The sequence below is a fragment of the Marmota marmota genome, unplaced genomic scaffold (assembly GCF_001458135.2).
Source record: "Marmota marmota marmota unplaced genomic scaffold, marMar, whole genome shotgun sequence".
Taxonomy (NCBI): Eukaryota; Metazoa; Chordata; class Mammalia; order Rodentia; family Sciuridae; genus Marmota; species Marmota marmota.
The window spans coordinates 18,145,998-18,170,712 of record NW_025999869.1 but is presented as its reverse complement, the minus strand read 5'-3'; positions in this window follow the sequence as shown (position 1 = coordinate 18,170,712).

Sequence of the window (24,715 nt, the reverse complement as noted above, 5' to 3'; positions counted from 1 at the left end):
GTTGATAGCTGGGTCAATTGGGAAAATTACTGTAATATTCCTGGGTGTTGATCTCCTTGCCTGGTCTCCGAAGCTAGGGTTCTGCTAAGTGGGTTATTGGGAAGAGTAAATAGGACACAGTATAGAGCAGCACATGATAAATCATCCTTTGTCTACACTCTGACTTTTGGTTCTTCACTGAAGCATTGATGACTTGAGAAACTAATAGAGTCCACTGTATAGTCTCAAAAGCAACTTGCTACTTAGTGTAGCCTGGGATGCCCGGGCATGGTCTGGCCTCTTAGCTTTCTGTTTGCTTTACGTTCCTCCCCGGCTCATTACACCCTGAACAAGGGTGTCCCTCAGTTCCCTATACACCGAACACCTTCCCACATGAGAACCATCATACTTCTCTCCACCTCAGAGAGCCTTCTTTTCTCTCTCTCCTGGTTTGAGAGTTTTATATCATAAGATATAAACCCCATGATCTTGGCATGTTTGTAGAGCTGAACTTTACCACAATAATCTAATTTCAGGATATTTCTATTTCCCCAAAAGAAACTTCATGCTCATTCTCAGTGGCTCCCTTTTCTGCCCTCCTGAACCCAACCACTAACACAGCTTCTGTGTAGATTTGCCTTTTGGGATGTTTTTATAGCAGTTACGTAATTTTGCATCTCTTTTAATGACCTTCTTTCTTGTTCTTTGCATCTCAGCCAATGTCTTACCTCCTCTTCCCTCAAACTTAGCTGTTATTCTTCATGTCAGTTCCTTATTTCTGATCTTTGTAGAACTTACTGCAATTTTTAATGATTTGACTTTTTTGTTTACTTGGTTTTTTCTGTCTTGGATACTGAAAAATAAAAACCAAGAAAACCAAAAGACAGCAAGTGTTGGTGATGATGTGGGCAAATTGTTACCCTGATATACCATTGAAGGGAGAATAAATTAGTACAGCCAACATGGAAAACAGTATGGAGGTTCCTCAGAAAAAGAAAAACGAAACTACTGTATGATCTGACTATCCTACTTTTGGGTATTTATCCAAAAGAATTTCAATCAGGATCTTGAAGAAATATTGGTACTCTCATATTCGTTGCAGAATAACCCACAATAGTTATAATGAGAAACAACCTAAAAATCCACTGATGGATGAGTACATAAGAAAATGTAAATATACACTGGGATATTATTTACCCTTAAAAAGAGGGAAATTCAGTAATATGCAACAACATGGTGAGTCTTAAGGACTTTTTGTTGAGTGAAATTAGTCACAGAAGGACATGATTCCACTTATATGAGGCATGGAAAAGAATTAAACTCAGCTAGGTGTGGTGGTGCATGCCTGTATTTCCGGCCTCTTCGGAGGATAAGGCTGGAGGATGGTGAGTTCCAAGCTAGCCTCAGCCATGTCAGCAAGACCCTAAGCAATGTAGCAAGACTCTGTCTCAAAAGAAAAAAAGTAACAGAGTTGGGAATGTGGCTCAGTGGTCAAGGGCTCCTGGGTCCAATCCCTGGTGCCAAAAAAAAAAAAAAAAAAACAAAAACAAAATAAAAAATAAAAAAAGGAGGTTTTAAAGTCTTAAAGTCATAGAAGCAGAGAGTACAATGGAATGGAATGGTGGCTGAAGGGGGAGGGGAAGTGGGGACTTGCTAATCAGCAGATCAATAGGCATAGAGTTTCAGTTATGCAAGATGAATTTGTTGTAGAGACCTGCTGTAGGACAGTGTGCCTATATCGAGTAACCTTGTGTTGCATGTTTTGTGGAAGTTAAGTCTCTTATTATGTGTTCTTATCACAATAAAATAAAATTTAAAACAATGTTGAATTTGAAAGACAAGCTCCAAACTTCTCCCTTGCAGAGGTCGTCAACGATGACAAGCAGCATCCACGAATTGTCACAATTGTTTGGAAATAGCTTTCCTATTGAGGTCCAATATAGCACATGTCCATTGCTAAATGACTGGGAAAACAGAACAAAGACTGTAACTGATTTGTATGCAGCATTTTCTAACCTTCTGTCATCCAGTCTGTGGAGCTCTTGGTTTGGGGCTTTGTTTATTTTTTGGCAAGAGGAGAATGATGGGCCCTGCATTGTTCTCTGAGTTCTATTCATACAGCTGGGCTGTTTGCTTGGCCTGTTGACTGTGAGGTATTCTCCTACATCAGCTCCTGGCTTGTTTCTTCAGAGGTTTTGGACCAAAAGCATTTCCTTTGTTCATTTGCAAATTGAGGATTAGTGGCATCTAGACTTTTTCTGATGGACCAGCAAAACCTGTGTTTAAAACAGAGTGAGACTGCAAGGAGACCTGTGGGAGTTGGTGAGCAGACTTTGAACTGAGCAGAAATGGAAAGGAAGCTTTTAGGGGTCTAGTAGGCATACAGATCAGGAACCCTTTGGTTTAGGGGGCTGCGGAGCAATCCAGATCAGGAACCCCTTGTTTGGAACACCTTCCTAGAGCCTTTGCCATTTCTGTGACCTTCTTACCTGCAATTTCTCATTTAATCTCATTTAATCCTCCCAAACTCCCTGGAGGTAGGAAATTTATTTTCATTTTTGTGTTATGGAGAAACACACGAAGAATACCATCTAGGGATTCTTAGCTAGCAAGTGGCAGGGTTGGGATTTGAACCATCTGATGTGAAAGCTCCCGTCTCTAAAAAAAAAAAAATCATTGTTCTTAGTTGAAATAATTCTTAATAATTAGGCTTACTAATTATGGGCCAGATCCTGCAGTCCACTCTGTAAAGGGCCTAGAGACAGAAAAAAAAAAAAGTCGCTATAGTGCTTAAGGAACACACCCAAAACACCCGGATGATAAATAGGCATTCAATTTTATAACTGTCTATGTAACCTTGGAGAAGTGACGGGAACTTTCTGCGTCTCAGTTCTCAGGCAAGTCAAACGAAATAGTCATCTGTACCCACTCCAAAGGGTCATTGAGAAGATTTAGAGAGAAAATAGATCATTCATTCACTCAACCTGTAACTATATATCAAGTGTTAACCACATGCCAGGCAGAGAGCTAATGTCAATCTCCTGGGCAACACACATGCCCCAACGGAACTTACAGTTTAGAGAGGAAGATAGAAAACAAGTAGTTATGAAATATAAATGAGGGATACCATAATAACAGAAGCAGGGCGTACTATGGAAATGTGTAGCATGGACACTCAGCTTCCAAGCGACTCCAAAAATCTTTGTGAACCTCCTAGCCTTGCACATATTATAAGGCATAATTATTTCATCCACAACATTGAATTATCTAATTTCATTAAATAGGCTGAAGCCCAGTGCAGTCAATCTAGGGTGATCTGACAATACGAAATCTGTTTCTGCCAGAGATGGGATTGAAAGAAAGCTCTGAAGGCTTATTGGAAAAAATGTGGGCAGGATAGTCCTAACTCTAAGGTAAACCAAGGGGTCTTGTTTCTGCATGTGGATTAGAGGTTAAAGCCCAGGCATGGACTTTGGGTAACCCAGCTTTGTCACTGGCCTGGAGCATTACCTGGACAGATCACTTCCCTCACCAGAATGTGAGGGCTACGAGGGCAGGGATTCTTTCTGCTGTTCTTTTGTTTGCTGAAGTATCCCAAGAACATTGAACAGGGCCTAGCAAATTCTAAGAACCAACAAACAGCAGATGGACTGCCTGATTAAATCCTTGTGCTCTCATTTCTCTCTTCTACACATGGGAACTGGAACTGGAAGGGGATTGAACTGGTTGATGAGCTCTTCTGAGTTCCCAATGGAGTCATTACAAATAATAAACCCCAACAATAAGAGCCCACAGTGGTCACAGGAATAATGTCATTAGCACGTGAGTGCCTGGGAATTTCCAGTTGGATATATATGGTTTTAAAATACTCAACTTTTGGATCCAACTTTTCCCATGAATGTTTTATTTTTCTCATTTGCTCTTTGTGGGATCTCATGACAAGCTACCTGAAGTCATGAGGATTGTAATAGGAAATAAGAAAATAATACATTTATTATTATTAGTGCTTTCAGAATGAACAACCCAGAAGATATAAGATGACATTTTTTAAAGATGACATTTAAAACCACACATTTTCAAGAAAAGTAAAGACGCACATATTTGAATAGTCTTTTTTTTTTCTATGTACATGGTTGCAAATTTTGCCCTAGCCTGGATGTTTATAAGTAATTGTCTGAACAAGTTTATACATTGTTCAAAATAAGATGACATGAGCTTTAAAGATGTTTGCTGAGGATCTGTCAGGTTGCAGCTACTGTGATGGGTGTGTTCCTACCTATCACCATTATAGATGTGGCAACTGAGGCTCCTGACATCTGCCCCAGAGGGAAACAGGAGGCAGTTGAATTTGTAAGATGTATGAAATATTCAACGAATATTACTTATTACTGTTATTAGATAAGGTCCCATAGCTAGTGATTGACAAACCTGTACGAACGCATCTGTCTGCTCTTCTGACTCCAATAGTAGCATTGAATAATGCCACATCCCAACATTCTCTAGTTAAATAAACATACATGTGTTTATTTCATATGTTTGTATATAGACTATGTGTGTATAAATATGTATGTGTATGTTATATGTGTGTGTGAGTGTGTGTGTGTGTGTATATTTTAAATTTTTTTCCCTTTCTAAGTTCTGTCTTAGGCAGTTTGGGCTGCTATAACAAAAATACCATGGATGGGTATCATGGCCAATAGAAGAGGCTGGAAATTCTCAGACTAAGATGCCAGCAGAGGAGGTGTCTGGTAAGGGCCTGCTTCGTGGTTTGTAAAGGACTATTTTCTTGTTGTGTACTCACTGGTAGAGAGAGAAAAGACAGAGGCAAAGCAAGCTCTGTATTTCTTCTTATAAAGTACTAATCCCACTCTTGGGGGCCTCAACCTCATGACTAGCTAACTCCTAAAGGCCCCACCTCCTAATACCACAGCACTGGGATCAGGGTATCAGTGTATGAATTTTGGGGGAACACAAAAATTGTCTATAACAAGCTCTGTATGTGGCTTATAAAAGTTTCTTGTTACTATTAATACTTTTTAAAAAGTGTCTTTCTCCCTCCCTGACCTCACTGATAGAATACAGAGAGGTCTCTTTGGACTTCATGGAATTATGCCTTGTCAGAGAAGAATGTGCCTTTTTAAAGCTCAGGTGGTCCAACCCCATTTATGTGACTGATGGGAATCTGATGCTCAGAGTGGCTGGATGGCTTTCTTGTGGTCACTTGGTGTATTAGTGTGATGGTGGGGATGACAGCCGGGCTCTCCCTTGGTGCCTTTGTGAGGGACTCCTCAGGCCACGGCGGCAGCCTGGCTGGGAGTGGCAAGCAACTGCCGGAGGAGGCTCAGAGACAAGCAAGGCCGAAGGCTGTAACAGGACTTCATACTGTCAAGTGCAGAAATCCACAGCATGGAGTCTGGATGCACGGCAGGCAGGCTTTCTGCATTAATGTGACTGCAGCCATTGCTTAGTGACAACAGTGTGAATGTGAGAGCTGCTTCTCTCTGGATGCTTAATTTGTCAGTCCTCGAAAGTCCTATAGGTAAAGTAGTAGTGTTAGTTCAATCTCCTCTATTTCCTCTTCCTGAAATACCCATGGGTTGCTCTTGCTGTACATGTTATTACAGCATAATCCAACATGGAGTGCTGGAAGGAACCCTGGATTCAATCCCAGGATTGAAGAAAGCTCTGGATACAAACTGCCTTGCTCTGAGGCACAGCTCTGTTGCTTCCTTGGTTGTCAGTTTGGGTGAGTCACTTAGATGCTCTGTGTCCTTCCCTGCAAAATGGGCAATGATGGAATACACTGTGGGGATTCAGTGAAATACTGTGAGTGAGGTCCTTGGCAAAGTGCTAAGATATAATAAGTTCTCAATGAATGTTAACTATAGGGAAAAAAACCCCTTCAACCTTTCTAGAATGTGGATTTGGGGGAAAACACTTCTCTTCTCTGAAGCTCAGAATTTTCAGCTGTAACTAAGACGGCTGTCCTAAAGATTCTTCTGGAATTGTAGTCTTACAATTCCAGTCTTTCATCAGTGATAACCTCTTCCTTACAATTCCTGAAAGTCCTGCATTTGGACTTCTCTCTCTTTTTTTTTAAAGAGAGAGAGAGAGAGAATTTTTAATATTTTATTTTAGTTTTCAGTGGACACAACATCTTTGTTTGTATGTGGTGCTGAGGATCGAACCCGGGCTGCACGCATGCCAGGCGAGCGCGCTACCGCTTGAGCCACATCCCCAGCCCTGGACTTCTCTTATGATGCATGTCCCACTCTTTGTCATAATTATTTTCATCTGTGCCCACTCATGAGCCTGTCTAACCCCGTGACTTGCTCATACTAAATAATCACTAAATATTTGTTGAGTGGTTGGACAATATTTAGTATTTCTGGTCCCAGTGCATCACAGAGTTGAGTGGTCATGTTGGTGTGCAGTGCTTTTTATTAACTTTTTATTATAGATAACTCTGAATATGTACATAAGAAGAAAGAATAGTAAAATGGATGCCATGACCCCATCGCTCAGCAACATTAATTATCCATCACACCTAATCTAATTTCAACTAGTCTTCACACTGTTCTCTCCCCTTAGATTTTTGAAGCAAATTGCAGACATCACACAAAGTTCTACAGAAGAAATTCAGAATGTACTTCCAAAAGAAAGAGGGTATTTCCATATGTAACAACACCCTTATCACACCCAGAAAATGACTATATAGTTCTAATATTACTGAATATTCAGTATTAATTTTTCCCTGATTTTTTTCTACATGTATACATATTTACAATTTGTTTATAAGAATTAGGAATCAAATGAGGTACGTGCATTGCTTTGTATTTCGTTGACATGCCTCTTGAATTGTCTTTTTCTCTCTTCAATTCTGTCGGTTGTTTTCTTTGTGTATTTTGGGGCTCTGTTGTTAGGTGCATATATTTTTATAATTGTTATGCCTTATAGATGGATGACTGAAAATTATGAAATGTCCTTCTTTGGCTCTATTAACAGTTTTTGTCCCAAGGTCTAGTTCATATGATATAGTATAAAAACTCCAGCTCTCTTTTGCTTGCTGTTTTCATGTCCTTTTGTTATGTCTTTTCCAATCCTTTTACCTTCAACTGATTTGGGTCTTTGAATCTAAAATGTGACTCCTATTAACAGCATACGGCTGGTTCATTTTTAAAAAATCCACTTTGCCTAAAAAGATGTTTGATACACTTGCATCTAATGCATTTACTGATAAAGTGGATTTGTGTCTGCAGTTTTACTATTTGTTTTCTAGCAATCTATTTATTTTTTGTTTCTCTGTCCTCAGTTTTCACCTTCTTCTGTGTTAGATGCAGATATTTTCCAGAATACAATTTAAATTCCATTGTTATTAGTTTTATTATAGTTTTTAACTAAAAAACTTTGAGATTACAATTAACATCTTGATTTAAAACATTCTAGTATGTGTTAGTACCAACTTAATTTCATAACATTGTTCTTTATAGTTTTTTTTTTTTGTATTGTGGATTGAACTTAGGAGTACTTAAACACTGAACCACATTCCCAACTCTTTTTACTTTTTATATAAATTCCAGAGATGAAAAGTATAATAAATCACATGAAAAATTCTCTAGAGGGCTCAACCGAATATTTGAGCAAGCAAAAGATAATAATCATTAAATGTGAAGATAAGTCAGTTAAGATTGTTCAGTCTGAGTAATAGACGAAATGAAGAAAAATGAACTCAGAGAATTGTGGGATACTATCCACTGCACCATGTATGCAAAAATGAGAGTCTCAGAATAAAAATAAAGAAAGGAACAAAAAAGAATATTTGGAGAAATAATGGCCAAAATTTGCCAAATCTGACGGAAAAGCATTGATACATCCAAAAATCTCAACAAACTCTTAGTGGGATAAATTCAAAGATGCCTCATCTAGACACGTCATAACCAAACCATTGAAAGACAAAGAGAGAATCTCAAAAGCCTCAAGAAAGAGGTCTTTTGTCAACTACAAGGAATCCTCCATTAGTGAACAACTTACCTCTCACCCGAGCCAACAAACTAGAAAGCAATGAGGTGACATTGATAGAAATTCTATCAACTAAGAATTCTTTATGTGCCAAATCTGTCCTTTAGAAACCAAGAAGAACTTAAGCATTCATCGATAAACAAATATACAGAATTGGTTACTAGAAGAACTGCCCTACAAGAAACCCTAGAGAAAATCCTTTGGATTGAAATCAAAGCACACTAGACCATAGTTCATTCATATGAAGAAATAAAAAGAATTGGCTAGGGGTGTCGCTCATAGGTAGAGTACATGTAGGAGGCCTTGGGTTCAATTCTCAGCACAAAAATCAATAAATAAAATGCATATAAATAATTAAATAGAAAGATAAATAATAAATAATAAAGAGTACCAGTAAAGATAACCATGTAGGTGAATATAAAAGACACCATAGAAATATTGTTTCTTTGAAGTTCTTTCTCCTATATGATATCAAAACTGCATAAAGTAATGATAAATATGTGTTGATAAGCATACAATGCTTAAAGATTTAATTTGTAGCTGGGCACAGTAGCACACACCTGTAATCCCAGCAACTCACAAGGATGAGGCAGGAGGATTGAAAGTTCAAGGTCAGCCTCAGCAACTGAGTGAAACCATTTGAAAAATGGATTCTCCATAGTTTGTATTCTTGTCATGTGTGGTCTACCAAAGCCTCTGGTCAGTTAGCTTAGTGGTCAGCTAACAATTAGACCAAAATTTTCACAAGTGTCTGGAAAAAAAATGCGTCCTAGTTCTTGGTAAAGAGCTCTGTTTCTGCTGGGGGTACAACTTCAATGTTCAGTCAGGCAGTTGACAACCTTACTTTAGCCTTAACTTTTAGCTTGAATAGTGCCTCAGCGTTAGCCAGAGATGAGAACTTGAGACTTCAGCATGCATACCACCCAATGTTTGCATGCAGACTTTAAATGTGCAGCAATATGTTAGAGCTTTTCAAAACTATCCATAGACATTTATTTCTTACTTATTCCTCTTGAGCTTTTTTGGTTAGCCCATTACTTACCTCAACTATTATCCGATACCCCAGGCACCCAGGATGTTAAATAGCAATTGCTTGGATAAATGCCTCTGGGGAAAAGTTTCACTGAGTGAGATCCAACTCAGGATTAAGACAAATGGACTTCAAATGGGATCTTCCAGGGAATCACCAAGCATTTTAAATGATAATTCCTGGGCATGGGGTTTTGAAAGGGCTCCAGCCCCATTGTGCCCCCTTTAGTGACAACCAGGGTGCTGACCTTCTGCATGATGGCAGGCTCTTGGTTTTCCAGTCCTGCTGAGCTGGGGAAAGAGAAAAAACTAGAACAACTGACACTGTCACAAACCTCACTGTTCTTACTGGGATCCAGTCATTTCTCCTGGATAAAGTCTCAGATTTCAGCAAGCCTTTGGTGCATTTCTAGAGCTCTGAAAAAGATGATTCTGACAATTTTTGCCACTATTCTCATTGCTTTTATGGAGAAGAATTTTGGAGGTTTTTACTAACTATTTTCACCTGTGCCTGCTCCCTCTTAAGTTTCATTTAATTTGTAGTATCTTCCACCATTATTTGTCTTTGAAATATTTTGGGGTTGATAAAATTAGATTATTTCCTTTATAAAATCTAGATTTGCTGATTGCATCCATGTGGTATCACTTAACATGCTCCTCTCTCCCTGAATTTACTGTGTTTTGTGAGTTAAGAGTTATGATCATATTCATATTTGATTTGTTTTTTCAAGACTACTTCATGAATTGCTATGTTCTTCCAACAGGAGGCACATAAATCTGATCCTTTAAAAAGTGATGTTAGCCAGGTGTGGTGGCGCATGCCTATAATCCCAGCAGCTCAGGAGGATTGCAAGTTCAAAGCCAGCCTCAGCAATGGCAAGGTGCTAAGCAACTCAGTAAGACCCTGTCTCTAAATAAGATACAAACAAAATAGGGCTGGGGATGTGGCTCAGTGGTGGAGTGCCTCTGAGTTCAGACCCCAGTAGGCTCCCCAAAAGATTTTAATAGCACTAATAGATCATTGCAAACATCTATCAGTTCATTAGGCTTGCAAAATGGTGATATTCCAATGATTTAATTTATTCATAATTTAATACTTGGAATTCTTGTATAATGAAAAACTTCCTTCATCAGCTAGTTCAGTGAAGGTAAGCATAAGCTACTTGGAAGGCTGAGACTGGAGGATTGTGAGTTCAAGGACAGCCTGGACAACACAGTGAGACCCTGTCTAAAAGGGGGGGAAAAAAAAGGTAAGCCTAATAAATTGGTATTTTCACAGAACAAAAATATGCATCCATAAAGTTGATTTAATCATGCAGGTGTTGGACATAGTCTCTGGCATAAGTGTTAAGTAGACTAGTAAAATCATGATTGTGTAGGATGGTGAAGTGTCTCATTAGTTGGCACCTTAGTTGCTATTTGGGAAGGAATTGTTTTACCTTAGAGAAATAATCTGAAAGGCCACTTGTCAGAATAGGTGAAATTTCAAGGCTACAGGTCATCACAGCAAATGGATAAACTATCTTACATTTAAAGTAAATAGGAATTAGGAAGTGGGGGTAGGATGGGGGACAGATTAGGGACCATAGCAGTTTAGGATTAGTAGCAAATAAAAGAAAACAGTAGCAAATAAAAGAAAAAGAAATAACAGATTTAAATAAACTAAAAAGGTATTTGTCTCATGGATAAATGGTTGTAGTTAGGTAGTGTCACCAGGGATCCAGGCTCTTTTGCTTTTATTCCAGGGTCACTAGTTCAACTTCAAATGGCTTCTGGAGTTCTGGTCATTATATCCACATTCCAACCAGCAGGAGGTAGGAAGAGTAAAGGAGAGCATGCCTCTCTCATTAAGGACATTTCCCAGGAATCAGGCACACAACAGATTTCTTCTTTCATCCCATTGGCCATGATATAAATGGCTCCACCTGATTTCATGGAAGACTGAGAATTGTCTTTCCTGAGAACATATGCCCAGGAAAAAAAATCAAAGATCCTATTACTGAGCAAGAAGGGAAAGCAAATACTGAGAACAGCCTGGACAACACACTTCCAGAGAGAAGAGAGACCATAAAGCTGGGGTAAGTAACCAGTAAAAATTTTCTAAAAATGTAGTGCTCCTGGATTCTCAAGAACAAAGATGCAGCCAGGCACGGTGGTGCATGCCTGTGATTCCAGCAGCTCAGGAAGCTGAGGCAAGAGGATCCCGAGTTCAAAGCCAGCCTCAGCAAAAGCAAGGTGCTAAGCAACTCAGTGAGATGCTGTCTCTATATAAGATAAGAAATAGGGCTGGGGATGTGGCTCAGTGGTTGAATACCCCCGAGTTCAATCCCCAGTACCCCCCAAAAAACAAAAACAAAAAAACAAACAAAAAGAACAAAGATGCTATCTTAATTGGATTCTTCCATAAATAGACATTGAAACCAATAGTTTATCTAGTAACAATTTTAATTTAATTTTATGTATTTATCTTTTTGTGATTACTAGGGATTATGCATGCTAGGCAAGTGCTCTACAACTGAGCTGCATCTCTAGGAGGTGATTCTGGGGCACATCAGTAGGGGAGTGGAGAAGTAAGGCAAAGAAGGACTACCAATATGGAGTGCTTTTTAAGTCACTTTTGCTACTGTGAGAAACCAATTTAATTCTGCTGATTAACTCTGAGGCTTTTAGAACATTTGCCTCAGAATTATCCCAGTTAAGAAGGGAGGATCTGGGGCATTTATATACCAAATCGTTTGGGGATTACTTGTAGGAAGTGTTATGAGTACTTCTGAACTCCTCTGGGAGTAGGCAGAGCTGGCTTTGCCATCAGAGGAAGCCATTCCACCACAGGAAGTTGAGCCATCTTGCTCTGCCACGTAAGGTCTGATGGGATCTGGTAGGGTCCCAGCGCTCAGCTATCGACATCTAATATCTTTGAAGCTGTTTGTTTTGCTGAACTACAGTTGCTTTCTCAGCTTTTAGGAATGAGTTCCTGAGTGGGTTGAGAGGGTATAGATTGGAGATTGAGGAGGTGGAACAGTGAGATGGTCTGAAAATCAGCTAAACTGGGAGTTTCATCTAGAAGAACCTGAGAACATAAACAGGCTGGGATTTGCAAAATCTTGGGGAACATTTTGGATTTCTAGACTGCAAGGGCACACTATTTATCTGTTGATCTGTGACAGAGTACTCCAAAACTTAAAGCAAAACCCAGTGTTTCCTACTTTTGTATTTTAGGAATTTAAGCATAGTTTATCTGGGTCAACTGCTCTAGGGGCTCTCATGAGGCTACAACCAAAATGTCATCTGTGTCTGGGGACTTATCTGAAGGCTGAACAGAGAAAATATATTGTTTTTTTTTTTTTTGGTAAAATGCCTAGCTCATTGTGTTTTCTCATTGACTGTCAGCTGAAGGCCACCCTGTGTCCCTTTATCAGAGTCAACAAAAGAGTTTGTTAGCAAGACAAAATCACCACCTGTGTTAGTCAGCTTTGTGTTGCTGTGACAAAATATTCAGGAAAATCATTTAAAAATGTTTTTTTTTTTTTTTTAGCTGTAGATGGACACAATACCTTTATTTATTTATTTTTATGTGATGCTGAGGATTGAGCCCAGGGCCTCACACCTGCTAGGCAAATGCTCTGCCACTGAGGTACCACCCCAGCCCAGAGAAAAGATCTATTTTTGCTCATGGTTTCATGGTAAGCAAGCTCCATTATTTTCAGGCCTGTGGTGAAGCTGTACATCATGGTGGAAGGGCATGGTGGAGCAAAGCTACTCACTTCATGTTGACCAGGAAGCAAAGAGACAGAGAAAAGAAAGGGCTGGGGACAAGATATACCCTTCCAGGGCATGCCCCCAGTGACCTACTCCTTCTAATCAGGCCATATCACCTGTAGTTTCCAGTATAGTCTGTTGAATTATGAACCCATCAATGGATTAACCCATCGACTAAGTCAGAGCCCTCATGACTCTGTTATTGCCCAAAAGCTTTAATGCATCGGAGACCAAGGCTTCATCACAGGAGCTTTCAGGGATATTTCAGATCCAAAGTGTCTGTTGTAATCTAATTGATCATGGAAATGATGTCCCATCATCTTTTCCATATTCCTTTGGTCAAACGCAAGTTGCTAAATAAGTCCACACTCAAGGGAAGGTATAACTATACAAGGATGTGAATGGGAGGAGGTGGGAATGCTTGGGGGTCTACCACACAGAACATGCAGGTTGTGTGTGTGCTCCTGGGTGTGCATTGCACACCTGTAATACAGTTGCTCTTTTCTACTATACTACAGATGCCGTGGCAGGAAAAAATTATCAAAATATATTTTATCTTCTCTGGATAACAAGGACAGAGAGACCCCAGCTGACCGCCGGGTTTTAGTTAGTGCTAAGATACTGGTTGTTCTCTCTGTAACTAGAAGCATGCTTGATCTGATGTGGGGTAGGAAACATCTGTTTCTAAGATGTGTCATTATGAGGACTTCTTTTCTCATAGAGGATTGGGTGTGGGCTATTTGCTTTCTTCTACTGAGAATCCTGAGAATTCAGGGAGGACAGAGGAGAGGTGGGGTCCACTCTGAAACTTGTGTGAAGGCAAATCTATAAACACCAACTGTAGAGCGTGATTCTCACCAGCAGAGAGGATGGGAGAAAAGGTTTCAAAGAGGTTTGCCCAAATTTATCATAAAGCTTCCTCTCTGGGTCTTTAAGATTAACATTTCCTATTGCATTTAGCGACACATCCAGAGCCTAAACTCTACCAATTCCTACTCCTCAATTCCTGTAGTACTTCTTAGATTTTTGTTTTTAATAAACTCTGGGCGAGATGATAGGATGTGAGTTTGTTAGCATGCTGGTTTCAGAGCCCGGTGTGTGCCGCAGTCCGGCTGCAGCAAAATAACCAGGGGGTGACGAGCAACTTGTGTAGATTGATACAGCAGGAGTGGGAGCCGTTTATTGTAGGACAGGAGGGGTATATATACATTCCACACAGCTTATCTTGATTAGCATAAACTAGATACAGCAGTCAACCAATAAGGAATCTCCACACTTAATGGCTCGCTGGAGTTACTTCACAAACCACTCCCTCTGGCAAAATGCCAGGCGCCATCCTGACTTGTTTACAGACTCTAACAGGTGTGCTTGCTGGGCTGGGTGGCAGCTGAGGCCTTCTGGGGTTGGGTTTCTTGTCTTAGGATCCTGAAAAGAGTTCCAGAAAGTCTGCCGCTGGGTTAGAGATCATTCAATGGGGTGGAGGTGGTAAGGACGCAGAGTCCCAGATGGACTGCATTCTGAGGCTCTGTCCTACTCTTACCTCACTGCTGCTTCTACATTCCCAATAGAAGTCAGAGGAAGCCCCTCAGTAACTAAGCAGATGGAATTTGGAAAGTGACAGTTCTGTTACTTGTGAGCCACAGGCACAGCCTTACCTTTTGGAACCCTGGTTTTGTCGATTACAGTTATTCCTGCCTGATAACAGCTCTTTAAAACAACGTGCAAATTATGTTTTACACAGTGTCTGCACACAGGAACTGCTCAGGAAGTCATGCCCATGTCTGGGTAGGGTGGATTTGAGAGTGCCACCTTTACAGATGTGGAAGCCCAGTGTGAACAGCTTGACCGGGCCTGGGTACCCTGCTTCCCCAGGTCTCTTTGGCTGGGTGCTGTTTGTCTCTTAGGATCCCATATCCTCCCCATCCCCTATAGGCTTGAACCCCTGGCCAGTCTTCCAGTCCTCTCCTGGAGGAGCTGAGGGCTGTTGGCCAGAGGGCCATCCACACCTCTGTCTACCTGGACCAAAGTTCTCTGCTCTCCTGGGCCTGGCAGGGAGTAGGTTGGAAGAGAACAGAAAGGGAGCCTGAATGAGGTCCCCTGGGAGGCGTCCAGTGGGTAAGTGCTGACCCGCTGGTGGAAAGCATTTAAGTGGTTCTCTGGCGTTACCTAAGAGCATTCAAAACGCAATCCAGGGCCACAAGCATTTTCTAAAAGGCAGAGAGAAATGCTTTCCTGCTGGGCTCAGGAGGCTAACTTGGGGAGTCTTCTTGTCCAATTAAAGTGTTATGGAGCCCAGCTGCTTCTCAAGGTTATTTCTGAAGAGGGAGGGATGATTTTTCTTCCTACTTTATGGCTAGAGACAGAGCAGAAGGCCAGTGCCTGAGGAAGACCAGAGGATGCCTGAGTCCAGGCAGATAGAGCTGGGCCTGAATTCTGTGTGGATGAGTGTGTGTGTGAGTGTGCCTTCCCTTCCTTCTGGATCTCTTGTCTCTTAGTGGCTCTGAGAAGTTAGACCTCCTAGGTGTAAGTCCTGTGTATCCTTGGTCAAATGGAAATGATAATACTACCGGCTTTATCTAGTTGTGAAGGAGGTGCCTGTCAGGTGCTTAGCAGGGTGGCCAGCACATAGTAGGTGTTTCTCTGTCTTCTTCCTTGTGTGTGGATTTCTCTATAGGGCACTAGCTGTCTTGGTTTCAGGGAACAGAAATGATTGTGGGTGGGCTCTATGGCACTCTCCTATCTCCAGCACCAAGAGCAGCACCTGGTTGAGAATGAGAGCTCAACAAATAGCAGATGACTGAATGAATGAGTGAGGGGAACCACTAACTTAAGTAGAAAAGATAAAGTAATGATGAGGACGCAAAGTGTTATAAGGAACCTAAAGACGGAGATGAGGAAGGCCCCAGAGAGGCTTCAGGAAGAAATACAGGCAGGGTCTGGAAAGTTATGGGGACACACTTAGCATCTCTCTCCACCGAGGCCCAGTTATTCTGTTCTTTTTCTGTATAGATAAGTTTTCTTGCTCCTCAGACCATCTGATGAATTCAGGCTGTTACCGCTGTTGACCGGTGATGAGTCCTTGCTTCCCCAATGTTGAAGAATAACACCAGAGAGCACGCCGAGGCAAGGTCAGAGTAGAAATTAGAAGTTTATTAAAGGACAGCAGAAAAGACTTCTCCCGGAGGAAGAAGGGGACCCAGGAGGTGGAATCCGTGGAAGTGCGGTTGTCTCCCCTTTTTATAGTTTTGGTGATGGAATGTTGGGGGAATCGTTGGGACACAGGTGGGCCAAACAAGTACTCTGGGCAGGAAGGACTTCATTATCACTTCTTTGGGATGGGCTATCTCCAAATCTGTTGGGGGCTGTTTCCTGGGTTCCATTAACATTCCTTTGGGGTGGACTTTGGCCTAGGGCTTTTCCGGGACTTCATTAACATTCCATGAGTTGTCCTGCGTTTCCGGAATCATTGTCAGCATGGCCTCCATTTTAGATTTCACTCGGTATTATGTAAGGGTCCGGCGAAGCGTCGGAGAAAGAGACCACCAAGTGACCACTCATGCAATTGGCAGAAGGGGATTTATTGATCTAGCATGCTAGGGCTCCGTGCCCACTCAAGAAGGGAGAACAGCCCAGAGCCCAGAGCAGGGGGTGTGCAATGCTTAAGTACACTTTTTTTGGGGGAGGGCGGGACTTTACATACATCACAGTCTCCTTTAACAAATCATCATACACCGCGGGAAAGTCAAACAACAATTCTTAGACTCGATTAGTACATACATTGGCAGGAACAGGTCGGGCGGGGGTGATAGGTCAGTTCTAAAGCGGGGTACACATTCGAACTGATTGGTTTAGGCCCTGCAATGCCTACGTGCAAGACCACACAGAGCCCTTAAGTTATTAAACAACCAGGCAGTCAGGGGAAATATTTACTCGGGGGTTCCAAGCATTGTCTTAACAGCTACAGGAATTTCAGGTTTTGCATGTAGCATAGGAACTTAACAATATCTAGTCCTTTACATTTTAACTCAGGCCTTGCAGCTTAGAAACTTTACAATGCCCGGTCTTTTACACTTTAACTTTTACACTTTAACTTCAATTTCTTTTACCCTTACAATTAGACCCGATTTACCTAACTACACTGACTACCTAACTTTAAATCTGGCTTCAAGGCCACCTCATAATTATGAGTCTAGCTAATTGTAGATACTGATCTGATGTCCTGAATCTCAGGTTCACATTTCTAGGTGTGACTATGATTGACTGAGTATTTATTCCTTCTTTAATCAGAAATATTAGGGAGCAGGGTCACATAGTGGCACCCCTTCCTCTGGTGGATCTGGTGGAAGTTTCTAGAGAAGGGACTGGAGAGCGGGCAGACGGGAAGTTCAGTGGCTGCCTTGTCCAGCTGCATGTGCAAGAAGAGGCCAATCTGCAAAAGGGGTGAGAGTGAGCCAAGGGCATCGACTGCATCCTGAGGACGAGTGTGTAGAAATGATAAAACTAGTGGATTTCCTGTTCCTCAAGGTGGTATTTAGGGAGACTTTGGGGAAACTCTTCCCATTGAGGCCTGAAATTTCCTGGGCAATCTGCCTTCTAACATTTAGATAGGAATAATGAGTGTTAATGAATGTAAGGCCCTACTTCTTGAGCAAGGTAAGACAGAGATCTTGCTTCTTTCCTGTAAGCTCACCCCAGGGGAATGAGTTACATATGCAAATCCCTTGTCTTAGTTTGGAGCTCCCTGCTGGTCCTCCCAATTAGAGAGCAGGAAGTTTCCCTAATCCACTGGTTCTCAGAGTGGTCTCCCACCCCCAGTTCTTGTTGCCTGGGAACTTGTTAGAAATGCAAATCCATGGGGTCTCCCTCCACTCCACCTCCAGATCAGATGCTGTGGAGCTGGGGCCCAGAAACCCTTTAATACACATAGAAACACAGACACACACAGACACACACTCACACTCACACACACACACACATACGCGTGCGCACGCCCCAAAGGTTCTGCATGTTAGAGCCAGGAGAACTACTATTGCCTTCCTTTGTTTTTAGGAGAGACTTGTCCTTTAGTTCAAGGACTGCTAGGTGACATCTGTGTGAAGACTTTTCTGAGCAAGGTCTTTGAGATTGAGCCCTGAGGAGACTTTGAGTTGACATTGCCATGAGCTCCAAACTTTTGCTTCTCTGAGCTTTGGAAGAAGTTATAATTCCTGAAGAGATGTTGGCCTGGAAACTCCTTATGGAGGTTGAGCTGTAGAAGGTGACACCACTCTGTCTTTCATCCTTCAGATAAATCGGTGATGTCAGCAGGAGCTTCCTGCTGGGATAATGGACATTTCCACTTCCAGGAAGAGGCCGGTGGGTAAAGCATTCTGAACTGAACGCATTTCAAATCTTAGCCTTTAGCTGTAAGTGGAGGGGGAAGGTTGGTAGGCTGATTCGGTGCCTGCTGTCCCTTTGTGTTACCCCATTTGATTCCCATTATGGCCCCCTATTGCCCTTGGAGAAAAGTGAAGTAGTTAGACCACTGCTCCACTGGTAGAGGGGCACTCAATCCAGACAATCACATGTCCACACCATATCTGTTAACCACTGTGTTACAATTTGGACCCCCCCACCGCGCTTCCTTTTGTATTTTTCCTCTCCCTGTCCCAGGGGTGCATCCTGTTCTGCTCTGAACCACTCACCTCAGGGAGGGTGGGGCAGAACTTCCAGCCCCAGTAAATGAAACCAAGAGGTCTGGAGCACAGAGGACTTACAATTCCCCCAGCCCTGTACAGGCTAGAAAAAGACCCCTAGGGAGGAGAGTGAAGGGGGAGGCCATAAGAACAGTGCACTGGTCTGTGCTCTGTCCCCTGGGCTCAGCCCCCGGCAGGGAATAGCAAGAGAAAAACAAAATGTGACCAGTCTTGTTGGAGGAAGGCTCACTGTGGGGACTTCCCAACTCAGAAGTTAGTGCCTTTGCTGGGTCCCAATGAGTGAAATACAAAGGTCAACCAAGACTCCTTGAGCTCTAATCAGCTTCTTCTGTGTCTTCAAGATCCTGGCCTTGGGCTCTGTCCTTGGTCTGCTTAGTTTAGTTTTAGCAAAAGTCCTGGTGAGTCAGTTTAGCAAAAAGTCCCCTACCTTTGGTACCTGACCACTCTTGAAACTTGAAGGAATTCCTTGTCCTCTGCGTTGGCTGTCTTATCACCCCAGCCTGCCTTCAGCAGTGACCTGTGGTGTCTGTCTAGCAGAGTCCTCCTACCTTCCTATCTCCTCTTAGCCATTTTCCATTCACTGTCTCCCTGTTTGCTCCTTGGCTGTCAATCTGCACTTGTCTTTGTTGCAGGTGGAGCTGAACCTAGACTCCCTCCCTCGCTGCAAAATCCCGTTGTAGCTCTCTCCCTGAGTGAAGCCTTCCAGGGACACTTAAATACTGAGCCACATCCCCAGCCCTTTTAATTTTTAAATTTTGAGACAAGGTCTTGTTGAGTTGCTTAGGGCCTCGCTAAGTTGCTGAGGCTGGCTTTGAACTCATGATCTTCCTCTTGCCTCAGCCTCCAAGCCTCAACATCTTTAATATGTCTGAATAATTTATTTTTAACAAGACATACGGGCATCTTACCACAGCATATTGATTCTCCAGGAATCAACGCAGAGGACAAGGAATTCCTTCAATACCCTCCTCTGCTGTCTCTAGCACATTCTGGTGCTACAGATGTGAACATGTGTATAGGCGTAGAGTGGGGGTAACAGGTGGAACTATATTGCCTGAAAATAAGTTTCTGCCATGTTGTTAGATGAAGCATTCAAATCAGGCATTTAGCTGAACTAGAGAAAATAAGGAGATCAGGCTTCTTGCACAACTGAGTGTATGAAGTGGGAATCAGAACCTCTGCATGTAGTTGGCCCATTTTCTCCTCAACACACCTGTGAGGTGAGGGAGGCTCCCTAGGATCCCTTTCTATCTCTAATCATGGCACTTTACAGCATTTAGCTATGAAATCCATCATGATCACCCACCCTTCTTTTTGCCAAAAAAAAAAAAAAAAAAGTAAATATTTCTTTTCTAATAGTTGGTTCTTAAATTCCTCTGTGCTCACCACTAGGTGGGGTTATGAATTGCAGGATGCTTAGGGTCCAGTTGAAACATATTTGTCGGTTGACTGCAGGATGAGCAGATCAAAAGGATGGGGTGAAGGGTGATGAGCTTCTCTTCTGGGCTCAGAACCTGCACTGTCTTCATCCTCTGTCACAGCGTTTATACTCCCTACTTTGTCAAATTGGGTTTTCCCAGTTGTTAGAGTCTGTAAACAAGTCTGGATGGCGCCTGGCATTTTGCCAGAGGGAGTGGTTAGTGTTAAGGTCTGTAAACAAGTCTGGATGGCGCCTGGCAAAATGCCAGAGGGAGTGGTTTGTGAAGTAACCCCAGCAAGCCATTAAGTGTGGAGATTCCTTATTGGTTGACTGCTGTATCGAGTTTATGTTAATTAAGATAAGCTGTGTGGAATGTATAAATACCTCTGTTGTCCTACAATAAACGGCTTCCACTCCTGCTGTATCAATCTACACAAGTTGTTCGTCACCCCCCGGTTATTTTGCTGCAGCCGGACTGCGGCACCCAGTGACATGATTAGTGTTAATTGCAAGTAGTTCAGAAGTTCATCAAATCGTTCAGAAGTTTATCAATTAAAACTCTTCTATTTCACTTCTCAGATATATACTGGTAAGCTTGGTTTGTGTCCTTCCTGATTTTTATTTTTATTTCTGCCTCTAAATAGAGATATTTTTACATGTGCATCTGTGCCTATTTGGTTTAATCCATGTTTACTCATGTGTAGATATGAATAATACATATATTTTTTTCCAACTTGATTGTTTTTACTTAGCATATTTTGCAAACATGAAGCTGTTACCAGAGTCCTAGGCCAGAGGCCTAACTAGGGGTTCCAACAAACCGTGTCAGGTCACTTGCCCCAAAAACCAAAGAGAAAAGGTAATGGTGAAAAGCAGGACAGGGACTTTACTCACTCTGGTTCTATTGGGAAGGCTAGGTAAGCTCACTGTCTCAGCCCTGCCTTTGGGCACTGACTTCAGGTTTATGTAGAGGAAGAGCAGAGACGGGCTAGCTGTGTACATAATTAAGCAGTCTCGATCACACTGGTCTGTCTGTTCACTATGTTGTTCTGGCTCTGCAAGGGGGCTCCACAGAATTCCTCATCACTAGAGGGGGCCATCTCCACTTATTGGTCAGAATGTTTAATTATCACATTGCAGGATTCTCATGTAGACAGACAGGACACTGGGGCCTTCAGCAGGAAGCAGTATTTAGTAGTGTAGGCTTTGGCTCAGCGGATTCATATCCAAAGGCTGAGCCCTGAATGCAGGCAGCCTTGTCTTACATACCTCTTGTTATTTCCTCTGTTCTTCCCAGCTCTTTGTCTCCATATAAGGTATTACACATTCTGATTGGGCATTCTATTTCTATACTATAGTGTTGCAACAGTGTTACAACAGAGTTGTAGAGTGTGCTCATTGATACTGATGGTGCCATGTTATCTTTCCTTTGTTCTGAGAAAGTCCCTATCACAATCAGACCTGTGATCCTGGAAGGGGCCATCTGGTTTCCGGGAGATGACAGCGAGGTGGGCTCATTGTGGGATGGTTTATCTTTAGAGGATCAGACTCATGGTGGGTTGATCTGCCTGCAAGATCTCCTCTTCTGGGAAGGTGCAGGATAATGCCTGAAGACTTCTAGGTGCCACTCCAGGGGTCTAGAATAGGATGTTGTACATGCTGACAGTGGAATGCCCCTGAAAATCTTGCCTTAATCTTGAAATAGGATGAGATAGGTTAGGTAAATTTAGGCATCATAAATCTTGCACGACCAGGTTTTACGTCAATACTCCTTAAGTGATCAACATGCCTCTGTGTAGAACTCAACAGGTCACAAGGATTAAGGTAATAAAGGAGACAGATACAAAAGGAGGGCAGAGATGCCAAGCTTCTCCTGCTTTTAATTAACCATTGGACGTCTGCAGGCTTCAGATGTAAAGAGTCACGGCTTTGTACAAAAGGCAGCCCCTCTAAGTCCCAGTTACAGTCTCATTAATTGACTACATAAAATTTCCATGCTAAGATTCCATAAATTTTTAAAACCAGACTGCTCTGGATGGGCTTTCATTTTTCCTCCCTTCCTTCCTAGTGTTAAAAAAAAAATAATTTAACTGGGAGGCCACTAGGCTACGATGGCCTTGGCTGGCTATGAAAGCAAACTGAAGCCCCCAAAGTAAGTGTAACCAATCAGAATCCATAAAATCACTTCCATTGGGGGGTGGGGGGTTCTCTACTCTATCCAATCACATATTATTCCTTTGTCTTGCTTCCTCCAATGTGATATCAAAATTTCCCCTCAGGCCAAACTGCTTGTGATCTTGTGCTCTCTGATTCCTGGATAGTCCAGTGCTCAGATAAACTCTTCAAAAATTTTATGTACCCAAGTTGAACACTCTTTTCTTCCCTGCCCCTCTCCATGTCTTTCTTCCCCACCCCCCCTTTTTTTTGCTATGTTGCAATGACTATTTTCATCAATATACCTTTGTGCCCTTATTTTATTTTCTACCATCTTGGTCTTTTTTTTTTTTCTCCCCACTTTTAGGTCTGCTGGATCTGAAGTTATATACATTTACATTTTGGAAGCTGCTGCCAAATTGCCTTTCTTTGAAAAGGTTGTACTATTTTTAACTCCCACCAACAGAGTTCCAAAGAGCAATGTTTCTAAATGCTCCGGTTGTACTTCCTTGTCTAATGGCCATCGTCCTGTCAGACTGTAAGACTCCCTGAGAGCGGGAATCTGTGTGTCTCTCCTCACCTAGGCTCCCGGCCTTCAGCACCTTGCCTGACCCACTGCAGGGACTTGATAAATATTTGCTGAGTGAAAGAAGAAGTGCAGAATGAAGACCTGCCAAGGGCTCATTCTTAGGAGTTTGCCTGGGAAAATTTTAGAACAAGAACTTTAAGTGATAAGAAAAACATTTAGACTTGTGCACTTGGGACAGTGAACTTAAAAACAGTAGCAGCAGCGAGAACAAAAACTATGTTGTTTTATTCCAAGGTGGGGGAGGAGGGACGCCTGACCGCTCCAGGTGTGCTCAAGCTGGGTAATTATTTGTACATACACATAGTCATGGGCCTCCTCTGGGAGGCTGGGCATCCTTACTATGGATTTCTAGGCAATTCCCTGTGGTTTGTGGACTTCATTTGTTCTAAGTGTAAGCTAGGTTGCCAATGCATGGTCTGGTTTTTGTGGCCAAGACATAGTGCCTGGTTCTGGTATGTGGCACAGAGTTCCTGGCTTAAGTCATGCTTTTTGATCTGTGGCCTTGGGCAGGTCATCTCACCTTTCTGGGCCTCAGTGCCCTCATCGCTGGAGTGGGGTGAGCATTTCCACAGTGCCTACCTCTTGACCAGTTGAGAATCCCCAAAACTGATGGTGATTGTGGAGTGCTCTGCTAATGGGAAATATCAGCTGGGGAGCAGCTTGCTGGCTCCTCGACAAGACACTGTAGAGGGGGGAAAAAGAATACTCTCTCTACCCTCCTTCATCCTTAGCTGGACTCCCTTAACAAAAGACAGATTAACAAGAGAAAAGCAAGACAAAAAACACGGATCCCTCTCCTATATGAGAGATGCTGTTGTCTCTTCCTTATTCTCAGGGGATACATTGCCAGGATCCCAGTGCATGCCTGAAATTGTGGATAGTAACCAACCTTTTGCATACAACACCATGTTTCCCATACATAAACATCTGTGACAAAAGTTTAACTTTTGTTAAAAGTTAAAAGAACAGAATATTAACAACAATAATCACACAGAACAATCATAATAATATGCAATAGTGTCATAATATTTATTATGTGTTTCAAAGTACAACACACAATAATATACTATAATAAAGATTATATAAATGGCTTGTCATGACTTGTTTTAGGAGGATCCCTTTCTTTCTTCTCTTTTTTTTCTTTTCCAGTGCTGCAGATTGAACTCAGGGCTTCATGCCTGCTCTGCAAGGATTCTGCCACTGAGCTACAATTCCAGACCCAGGGAATTCCTTTCTGAAGGCTTCATATGTGCTCAATGCTTTCTGGAGCAACACATTGCCATCAGTTGAGACACATTTTCTGTTCATGTCTTTCACCCACAGATTCAGATTTAAGGTATTTTCCATTTCAACTAAACACATCATGAATGGAGGCTGTAACTTTGACAGTTTGAGTTATGATAGCAAAACTGGAATGATTTTCTTTTTTCTTCTTCACAACTTTATGGTCAGAAGATTCATTCTTATTACAGACCTTAATAATTTCAGCATAAGTTTTTTTTTTTTTTGGTATTGAACTCAGGGGCACTTGACCACTGAGCAACACCCTCAGACCTATTTTGTATTTTATTTAGAGACAGGGTCTCACTGAGTTGCTTAGGGCCTCACTTTTGCTAAGACTGGCTTTGAACTCATGATCCTCCTGCCTCAGCCTCCTGAGCTGCTGGGATTGCAGGTGTGTGCCACCACACCCAGCCAGCATAAGATTTTTTTTCTTTCCTTAGTAACTTCAGAACTCTCATCTTTTTGCTTAAATGAAGCCCTTTAAGGCTTCTTTTGGCATATCTGAGTTGCCAACATCGCTACCCTTATGCTTTGGGGACATTGTTAAGTAAAATCAGAGTTACTTGAACACAAGCACTGAGATACTGCAACAGTATCTCAAACAGTATCTGCAACTGATAACTGAGTTGGCTGTTAGGTGACTAATGGGTGGGTAGCATATATAGTGTGGATACACTGAAAAAAAGGATGGTTCATTTCCTGTGTGGGGCAGAGCAGCATGGCACAAGATTTTATCACACTATTCAAAAAGGCTCACAATTTAAAACTTATGAATAATTTCTGGAA